The sequence below is a fragment of the Teleopsis dalmanni genome, chromosome 2 (assembly GCF_002237135.1).
Source record: "Teleopsis dalmanni isolate 2A chromosome 2, ASM223713v2, whole genome shotgun sequence".
NCBI lineage: Eukaryota > Metazoa > Arthropoda > Insecta > Diptera > Diopsidae > Teleopsis > Teleopsis dalmanni.
This window is the reverse complement of record NC_051847.1, coordinates 75,044,984-75,056,239: the sequence shown is the minus strand read 5'-3', so window position 1 is coordinate 75,056,239 and position 11,256 is coordinate 75,044,984.

The following is an 11,256-nucleotide window of genomic DNA, read 5'->3' as shown; positions in this document are numbered from 1 at the left end:
TTACTTTTTATTTTCTTTTATTTTTTTTTTTATGACAAATAAAATTCTTTTACATTTTCCACCTTTTGTCACTAAAAATCCAAGATTAAAATTAACAAATCGTATGTCACTTTGATTTATTTGACCTGTTAGCAAGAAGATGTCTAACTAGAGTTTTATGGGTAATTTAAATAAACCTGGAACTTATTGAAACCTAACATTTTGAAAATATAGTCCATCGGTAATATAAAAATGATTAAATCACGAATTAGTTAACATTCTACATAAACCAAACTATTAATATTTTCCGTATTAAATGAGAGAGGACAAAAGATGTCTTCATCCTCTATTGATGGTAGTTAAGGTAATAGTCATTTTATTTTGCGTCTACACTGGTTACATTTTAGCAAGTTTCCTATTTTGGGATGTTAATGTTTAATATATTTGAATATCGTCTGGGAATAAAAATTTGTTTGTGTTAGCGAATAGTGAAAGTGCATGTAGATATCTGGTCAAAGTCTATTCAGTATAGACATGGGGTAAACTAACTGACTCTAGTCAATATAACAAAAAATATAACCGCTTAATTAACTTACTGCTGTTTGTCCGAAGATATAGACTGTCGACTCTGCTTAGAAGCAGACCAGACTTCCAGTCACATTCTCTGTGAGTGCCCAGCATTGATCACTAAATCGAGAACTACTCCCCCCTTCTGACATTAGGAGGTCCTCAACGATCGACATTTTGACTTTCATACTGAAGGCAGAATGTCTTCTGTTCGGTTAGGATCTGTTGCAGTACAAAAGACCTATTATTGTCGCAGTGCTCCGCTCCGTTGGGAGCTCGTGGCCCGTTAATTTCTATTCCTACTGCTGTCTTTTTTTCCTAGTAGACCATAGGGACTCAACCGCTTAATTTAGTGCATCTTAAAATGACAAGTTAAAGCTGTTTTTAAAAGTTAATTTTTAATTGACAAGAAATATCCAGTGTTTTCCTACTCTTTTGGTTTTAAAATGCAATTATTTTAAAACGGATAGTTCCATCTGGTTGTGTGTTTTTTTTTGCTATTAATTTGGCTAGTGATAGTTTAGTTAATTATTGATAAATATTTATAGGTATAATAATATTTCAAGAATAAGTCGGTTGATAGCAATGTTACTATAATAAAGAAAAGAATTCGGCACAAATAAGATTTGCAGTCGGTATTGTGGAGAATATTTAACACCATTAACTACCTAAATTTTCTTCATCTTCTCTCTTTCGTCCTGTTTCTTTCTTATTTTTCTTTCTTATTTTTTCTTTCTTGTTTTTTCTTTCTTATTTTTTCTTTCTTATTTTTTCTTTCTTATTTTTCGTTCTTTATTTTTTTCTTTCTTCTCTTTGCTTTCTTCATCACATTTAGAGATTATAGTCGCTCTATTATAGTATTCTGGACGCTCCATCACTAAAAAGTCTAGGAATAATAGAATAACTAGGAATAATGTTATATACCATATTACACTCTATATACTTTTTAACCTGCAGCTTAACGTTGTCTATCTTAAGGTATGTTATAATGGACTATAATAAACAACAGATTATATATGGTAAAGATGTTTATTGTTATGTGTATTGTTTGTTGATCGATTATTTGTAGAAACGCAAAATAATAGATAGAAGAATATTTTTCTTTATAAAACGTTTGGGTTTGTTTTTTTTTAATCTAACCACTAGGTGTGTGATAATAAAACTCCGCTACTTGTGTGCTACTTCAATCGAAGATCGAGCTGTATTACTCTCATAACCATGACTAACGAAACAATAAGATTTAAATATTACAATAACTTGTAAGATCAATGGGATACCAACATTATTAAAAAAATTGTACATACAAACAAAGGTTTAAATGATATTGAATTGATTAAGTTTTAGAATAGAATCCATTATATTTACACTAAACATTTGGAGCATTCGATGTAATTACTATATATGACACAATCTGATTATTATGTCTTCAAAACATTGAATATTCTGACAAAGAATTCGCATTTTGGTGCTATTGCAGAGCAATCAATGTATGTAAGCTTTCCAAGCTCACATTTAAAATAATTTGAATAAATATATTCTGATATTCTGATATTCAGATGTCTGAGTTGGTGAAACAGCACCTTTACTCTATTTTATCTGTGGACAGTTTTAAGTCACACTAAAAATAACTGAATACGGGGCTTCATAATATGATGGATCTGATGTCTTTGTATCTGCTTGTGTTTATCAAATTTCGCTGTATTTTTACGATGCTGAGAGTTGGATTATTGTGACTGTCAATTATATTGAACAGTTTAAGAGCACGATCTTTAATATATTTTTCGACTGAATCGACTCTCAGATCTCTGTGTATATCCGCTCCTCTTACATACCATTGGGCGTTAACCAGTTTTCTTAAGGCAATATTTTGCCCTCTTTGAAGAATTTTTAAAGTTAAGTTTGGCGCTTGGCAAAACGCAATACTGCCATAAAGTAGTCCAGGTTTAATAATCTGCTTAAATATGCAAACTCTATTCTTTATGTTTAGCTTTTTGCTGCAGATGTGCGGGTAAAGGGAGTGTAATATTCGGGCAGCTTGACTTTTAATATATACTAATAAAGTTGCACTTCATTATAAATAATCTTTATTTATTAGATCCAGAACTTTTCAAACTATACACGTAAATATTTTCCCGTTACTATTATAAAATATAAAAAATATTTTTATTAAATTAATAGGTTGATTACTCTTAATTAATATAGAATGTAAATAATTCCTTTCTTATATAAATGTGTATAATATAGGCGGAATAAAGTTATTCCAAAGTTAATAGAAGAATGAAGAATAAGTTAATAACAATAGACGTGGCTTTGCCTAGGTAATCTTATAAAATTTCCTTTTAACGTGTCTGTATCATTAGATAGATTTATTGTATTAATCTAAATTACGCTCTCAAAGCACTTAATAGTAAAATAACTCAACAAGTAATGAGGTTGAATCTGCAAGGTTCAAGGGGCCACAGTGCACCGACCATGACATCAAAAAGGCAAATTATTCATAGAACGACTTCGTTGCCAATTTCCCTAACAGTTTTGTACTGATAACGGAGGCTTTGTATCTGATATGTATGTATATAATCTCTCTCACTAATCCCTTTCTCTTAGTGTAGAATTAAGATAGATGTAAGAACACTATACTTTATATCTGATATGTATGTATATAATCTCTCTCACTCATCCCTTTCTCTTAGTGTAGAATTAAGATAGATGTAAGAACACTATACTGTATAAACATAAATCTAATAATTGAGACTGCTTCAAACCGTAGGACAAGAATGGTCTTTTATGTTGCTCGTATATATATATCAATATCCACTTAATAGGACAAAATCACATACATTTATAACAGTATAATCTATACTCAAGAATATATAATTCTATTGCATTCAATATGACTAACTTAATATACTGTTTTGACTACTATTGTCAGATTGAAGATTATAAATTTGGGTGTGTAATTCAATTTATTTCTTCATTAAAAACAAAAACAAAAATATTATTTGTACGAGTACAAATTTCATTCAAAACAATTCACAACCAAAGCTGCTAATCAAAAGCGATTAATGACTTTTAAACGATGCTGTCAAATTTAATTAAATTTTCAATTATTTCCATTTTTTTGGGATTCACTACGCTTTTTGAAAGTTAAGTTTGAATTCTCTATATTTTTAATAAGTTCGCTTGCATTACGATCTATACGTACAGATGTAATGATGTATAGCGTATATCTATTTCATATATGTTAGGATATAACATAATATAATAATATACAAGATAATATAGTAATATATAATATTATATAATAATTATAATATAATAATAAAAAATATAATATAATATATAATTGCCATTAAACATGTAAATGATAAGTAAGTATATTTTATATACATATCACTGTAAGATTTTTAGATACTTTACGAGTTTAAAGTGAAAAATAAGGTAAACTAGTGCTTCGCTATTCAAAGGTTTTTATACAGTTGCTATTAGTATATTCTTATCCTTATATAGAACACTATAAGATTCGGATTTAAGCATATAGTAAATTAAGAAAAGATATAAACTACTAGTACATATTCTTACCTTCTTCGAATAAATAAATAAGATGTGGTCTCAAGATCTGACGAAGGCTTTATAAATAATTGTCACTGTCTTATAAGAAATTATGTCATTGATATAACTAAAGTTCAAAATTTACTATAATTGAATTATTTAAAACAAATAAATTAAATTTTCTTTTCTGAGACAAAAAGTGAGAAATACACCACATACACCACATACTTCCTTTTTTCAGGTGTACTAATAGAAAGAATGTGAGCAATATTTAATAATAGGTATATCAAACCTAAAAACTGAATACTTGGGCCATATTGTATATTGAACATTGCGAACGAAATTAAAGGAAAATGCGACACTAGTAGGCGTAGGATATTGTGCCTCAAAAATCTACAATTTAATAAAAGTACAATGTCATTTTACTGCGAAGGTGTCGATATAACAAAAATTTTGACTAGAAGAAAAAAAGTCGAATTTATATATATCTGTATAGAAACTCTGAGAAAACACCAGAACTAAATACAGAAATGCTCTGATAATCGGAAAATTCCATATGAGTATAAAAAGCAGCAAGTGAAAGGAACTCACAGGGAGGTAGAATAATAAGACATTCGTTACATACATGGACATGTCAAAAAGATATTGAATTGACATTAGTAAATTAGAGGTATTAGTACATTCAGAATAGAAACAATTTGTTGCGACTCTATACTTCTAAATCAATCAAAAGCAACCAAAACACTATATATATACTCGTATTATAAAATATGCTCAATCCTTGTGGAAGTTTAAGTCCTAGGTTTGAAACTGTCTTATCTCTAATATCACAACATCACATCACAACTCAATTAAAAAAGACAAATTACATTAATCTATATGAATTAAATTATAACTATATTGTTTTTGTTAGTATATTAAAGCAAAAAGTATATATAAAGTATACGGCCAGTGCCCCGTGAACATCCTAAATATTTGCAATAAAATATGTTCCAAACATACATAAATATCAACTCACATAATAATCAATAGATTTGAGTAACATTTTTTTAAATGAAACGAAAATGTTTACTTGGTTATTGATATGAATTCAATTTAGTAGGGCCACCATGTTCAGTGTGACATTTCCAATCTATGACTTAATTGTTTAATTCTATAATCAATTAGAACTAATTTATAACATTATAAGCAGCATTTGTATCACTGTAGTCAAAATTGCAATTCACACTCACTTATATATACCTTATATCCACTTATAACGAATATAGGCAACATCTTTCCAAAGGACATATTGGGATTTTTAACTGCTACGCGCCTATGGAACTAAAGTGGGTCACAATAATCCTTAACGGTGGAGTGACGTAGTGACATAGTTTCCACAGCCTCTTCTTCAATGTAATCTAATTTTATTAAATTCATATCGTGTATATAGGTACCTTACTACTGTTATTATAGCTTTAATAGAGCTACAAGTTCACATCTCAAAAATTTTGAGAATTTTAATAAAATTTATAAACACATAGTTTTTACTCACATAGTTATAAAAACAATTCTCGCTATATTCTCGCTAGCTCTAAGCTAATCTAAATAGTCTTCGGACACTATGTATACTCGTATGTATCCGCTTGTTTTCGTAGCTCATCTCTAGTCCAACAGACTGATGAATTCTCCGCACATTGCAATTGTGATCTTTCAGACATCAATGAAATATTAATTTTTTCAATATTTTTCTTACTTTTATTTCTGATTTGATCATTCGATCATTTGATCATTTTATGCGATGCTGCCAACACATTGATTTTTATGATAAATGAAGTCATTTACGCGTTCAGAAATAACTTGTATGAAATATTATTTCTTGTATTTGCATTTTTACCGTGTACGCAGATACAATATGTATGTACGGGTACTTCTCGGTTTATAGGTCCATACACGTACGTGTATCGTATTCGACGTTTGTTTGTAAAATATTTTGACAGTTGTAAAAATCTCTGACAAAAAGCCAAATGAAGTTATAAAAATGTTATTTTTAGGTAAATGCGGAAACTTGTTTCTTTATTTTAGCTCGAAATCTTTTCAGATTTTGGGTGGTCCGCGACGGTGTGGCTTTAACAATGCCATAAAAGTGTTGATTACATATATAAAAAGTATATTTATTGCCAAACAATAAAACAAAAAGTTTGGCATATTTATTTTTTTTTCTTTTTTGTTGTATGTGTAGCGTTATATATTAGATACTTTTCGTATTCATTAGACATGCGATACTTTACGGCTACGCTTAATGGCTTTATTATAATAATTTTATAATTTGCTCCGTATACAAAATGTGAACTCGTATCAATGCGATATTTTTGTTAATAAACAAATTTTGATTTAATTAATTAACATAATGATTTTTGCGTGAACTCGTGATTATACGGATTTCTGAACTTAGAGGCTTGTCATTTATACAAAATGCTAATTAAATAATTGAGCTTAGAGCACCGAACTAATATAATTGATCGATTATAATGTGTGCGATAATGGAATATAAATAACTATAGTAAGAGGAAACCGGTCTTAAAAGTATATGGGCAGCTATATCTATTAATAACAATAGTTGTATATTTGTATATGTATAATATTTTAAAATTGATTTTTTTTGCTACTTGATTTGCTAGTTAATTTATTTGTATAATAAACAATTCTATTTTCGCATCATTCACTAAAAGAACTAAGTGAAATAGAGACAAATTAGAGACTTAAATAAAAATTAATAAATAAATAAGACTTAAATTTCACTCACAAAAATGTTTATTCTACAACAAAAACAAAAAAGAGGAGAGAAAATTTTACAACAAAAAAGAAGTGATCTGAGATGCCACTATAGAGTATCAGAGTTTCGCGTACGCCCTTTCAAACTAGGCATATCTACGAAAAACGAATACAGATAATGTTGGAGGACCCGTTGCGGAAAAACGGAAATAGTTAATGACAACAGTAAACGCAATTCTTCTATATGGTAGCGAAGTGTGGGCAGATGCACTAGACATCGAAACACGCAGAAAAGAAATAATAGCGGTGCATAGAAGGGCGGCTCTACGTATCACATCAGCGTATCGCACTGTCTCGGCGGAAGCAGTTTTTGTAATAGCAGGTGTAACTCAAATTGATCTTCAAGCAAAGGAGCGCGAAAGAGTATACACACAAGGAAGATGGACAGCTAGATTGATACCAAATATAATCACTTTTCTCAAACGAAAATCGGGAGACACAAATTACTATCTCACTCAGATGCTGACCGGACATGGATACTTTTGTAAGTACCTGTACCGCATGGGAAAAATGGATTTGCCCGACTGCATTTATGGCGATGGACACTGTGACGACGCAGAGCACACCTTCTTTTACTATAATAGGTGGCTCACAAATAGAGAAGAGATAATAGCACAGATTGGACGTATAAATCCCGAAAATTTAGTAGAAAAGATAAAAGCAAACCCAGAAAATTGGCGAACGAAAGAGTCATATGTGATTTAAGTTCTTAAAACGAAAAAATTAGATCTAGAAAGGAGAACTAGAAACTAGAATAAGAAATATAATAAATAGAGTGGACACCAACAAAATGGGGTGAAAAGTGGTGGTCTGGAGGCAGATCGAAAATCAAGAGAGCGTGGCTTGAAATGCCAGCATAAAAGAGACCCTCCTCAAAGTTATGCGAAAGCGGTTACGAGGAGTAATATGTTTCGCTGAAAAGGGGGTGCTTTTATTAATGTTAGGGAGTCAGACACACCATTCCGACGACGGTCGGTTTGACGGTGCATAAAGCATTCCACCTCCTCACCACAAAAAAAAAAATTTAGATAATGTTATGAAGTTGAAAGAAACAATACCTCCCTTCAGGTTTCAAAAATTTGTGTTTGGTAAACGAAAACTAACAGAAATAGACAGTAAGGAAATTAGATATTAGTAAGAGAAAAGATATCCTTGTTTGCTAAATAAAATAACAAGCCTTTTGAGATTCAGAGAATGCACAATTGACCCACCTGTAGTAGGACATAACTGTATATTTATATTCTACTTGTACTTAAATGTACTTACATGTACATGTACTTAAATTAAATTTTGATTAAGAATAATAATACCAACTATTAGTAATACATATGCAATAGCAAACAATTCTATGGTTTGGCACCATCCGGGAAGCAGTAGGATACTTTGCGCAGATTGTTGAAAACAAGCGGTACAATAGACCTCCCTATAATCTTGGTACACAACTGCATAACTATATTATTTTTAAATACACATGTACTTAAATTTATCACCACTTTATAAAAATCATTACTAAATAAAAATGTAGTAGAAAATAGTTTTACAGTTTGGTACCACTCGAAAGCAATAGGATCGCAAGCGCAAACTATTAAAAAGGAACGATATGATTGCTATAAAGCTTCAAATAGTAAGAAAAAGATAAAAACGAAATCCGAACTATCCAATTAAAATTACAAATAAATTTTTATACTTTGTTTCAAAAATGATCACTCACAGTAAGCATTCAGTAATATAACAGATGATTATAAAACGATTGCTAACAAAACGATTACCTTAATTGTTTATCTAACATCAGATGTCTGCCATCATAGCAAAAATGTTAAAAATCCGATCTGTTAAACCAACATTATGATTTTTCAATCTAAAATAGAGATTCATTTACCATAAGCTCTTTAAAACAGTTAGGTAGTCTTATAAATAATTTAATAATTTCATGCTTTGAATAAGCCTAATGGAATCCATTGATATATTAACACAATACAATCTTTTTGCAGGTGCTTTATATTGAAAGCTAGTGAACTAATGCTTTTTTATTTAATGGCTTTATCAATTAGATTTGCAATACTATAAATTATTAATAGACTGAAAATTAATCTGAGATAGTCCACTACTTCTCTATGTGCTTTAAAATAAATAGGCAGACTTCCAACGTCACAAGAATATTTAAAAATAAGTTTAAAGTTAAAGATAAGATTACACATCACTGAGTCAGACCCGAAAGAAACCATAGGTAAGCCATAGGTTTTTCAAAATAAACAACAAACCTATAAGTCAAAATTTCATAATGTTCCAAGCATTTCTCATGAAGTGACAATTTGGGTGATGCTGCTTTTTGGACTTGAAAAACAATCAAAGAAATCCAATTTTATATCAAATAAGTCCAATAATGCCTTAAAACACTACAATGACGATTTTGTATTGTAAATATCTATTTGTTCGTAGTGGGATGAGTTTAAATGTGCCCTATAACACTGAAGATGTTAAAAATTTTGAATGCCGGACCCATCGAGATTACTTCAGATGACATCCAAAAAGAAAGAACATGGCACCATTTCATATGACCTTAAGGTTATATTGAAGCAGATGGCTAACACTTTAATTATATAAATATATATTTATATATTTTTACCATTTAACATTTGAGTGTAGATAACTTATTTCTACTCATCCAATGCCAACCATAAAATCGGCAATAAGATCCAAAGATCCAAAAAATAGCTTTCGCTTAGTCAAAATTCATCTTAGTAATACACTGCAACATAATTTATATGAAAATTTTGGCAGAATGATACTTAAACTGGATTTATAGCATACTTGCTAATAACGATATGTTCTATGGCAATTACGCGAAGAGATTTGAAAATTTCAGTGATCATTTAGTTTGTATTGAAAATCTATGCATACATAAATTGTTTGGGATTTGAGTATAGTGGATGTATAGTGGAACGATGACGATTGTAGTAGGTTATGCCGTTTAGTCACAGTAAAAACGAATGGTCTCCATATTTTGGAAAACGTTTATTAGTGTATTCATGGACTACCTCTAGACTAGAAGCAGTATTAACAGTGATAATTATATTGAGGTACTCGTACACTCGCATATTCATGAACTACCTGGAGAAAAGAAGAGTATCAACAGTGACGATTAAATTGGGGTACTCGCATATTCATGAACTACATTGGGAAAAAAAAATAGTATCAACAGTGACCTTTATATTGGGTTAATTATACATTTGAAGGAAAAAGTAGTGATAAAACCGAATTCACATGATGAAAAAGTTCTTTATTTTTGTTTTTAACCCACAAGACCCGGGTTACAATGTTAGAATTCATTAATTACACTCTGTGCAACTTTCTTTATTTTCCTGTTCACTTTCAACCAACTCAGTGTATTACATTTTAATAGATTAATGAATGAAGTTAATTAATTCATAATATAATAATAATTAATTATTATGACATTAGTCATTAGTGATTTACATTAACCCATTAAAGTCTGCCTATATACCCGCTCCTACGATTTTGATGAAATTTTAATATATGTCTATTAGAGAACACAAAAGTTAAAAGAAAAAAATTTTTATGATATCTTGAAATATTCCTGAGATATAACATTGGTATTTTAATACCCGTTAGGTGTTGGCATATTAATTTTTCTATCAATTTTTCATATTTTGCATCTTTATTGCATAAAAGACACATTAAACTCCCTAATAAGGATGAGGGGATCCCGTTTTTTTTTCTTTTCCCAATATTTGACGGCACTTCTCCCAAGCATTTTCCAACAAAAGAAACCCTGATTTAAAAGTGTGAAAAACTGAAGTTAACCACGTAAAAATGATGCGGTTCTATTTGTATGTCGTAGATTGATTCTTCCGCTTTACTGTAAAAACAATTTATCATGATAGATATTATTTAGTTTGCGCTTTCTTGGGTTTTTAAATATCCAATAGGCTAAAGTGGGTTTATAATGAAGTTATATCCGAAAAAAGGTATATTTTGGAACAGAGGATAATTTGTTCTCCAAAAAAGTATGGAAATATTAGAGAAGTGTTACAATGATTGTATTGTTGTTAGAGTAGTCTACATTTATATAATATGTAAAGTAGCTTCATGTGAAGGAAAATGATTTTTTAGTAATTAATCTCGACACTTATTAAGGAATGGGTATGGAAAGTATAGAACAGAAGATAATTTGTTCTCCAAAAAAGTATGGAAATATTAGAGAAGTGTTACAATAATTGTATTGTTGTTAAAGTAGTCTACATTTATATAATATGTAAAGTAGCTTCATGTTAAGAAAAATGATTTTTTAGTAATTAATCTCGACACTTATTCAGGAATGTGTTA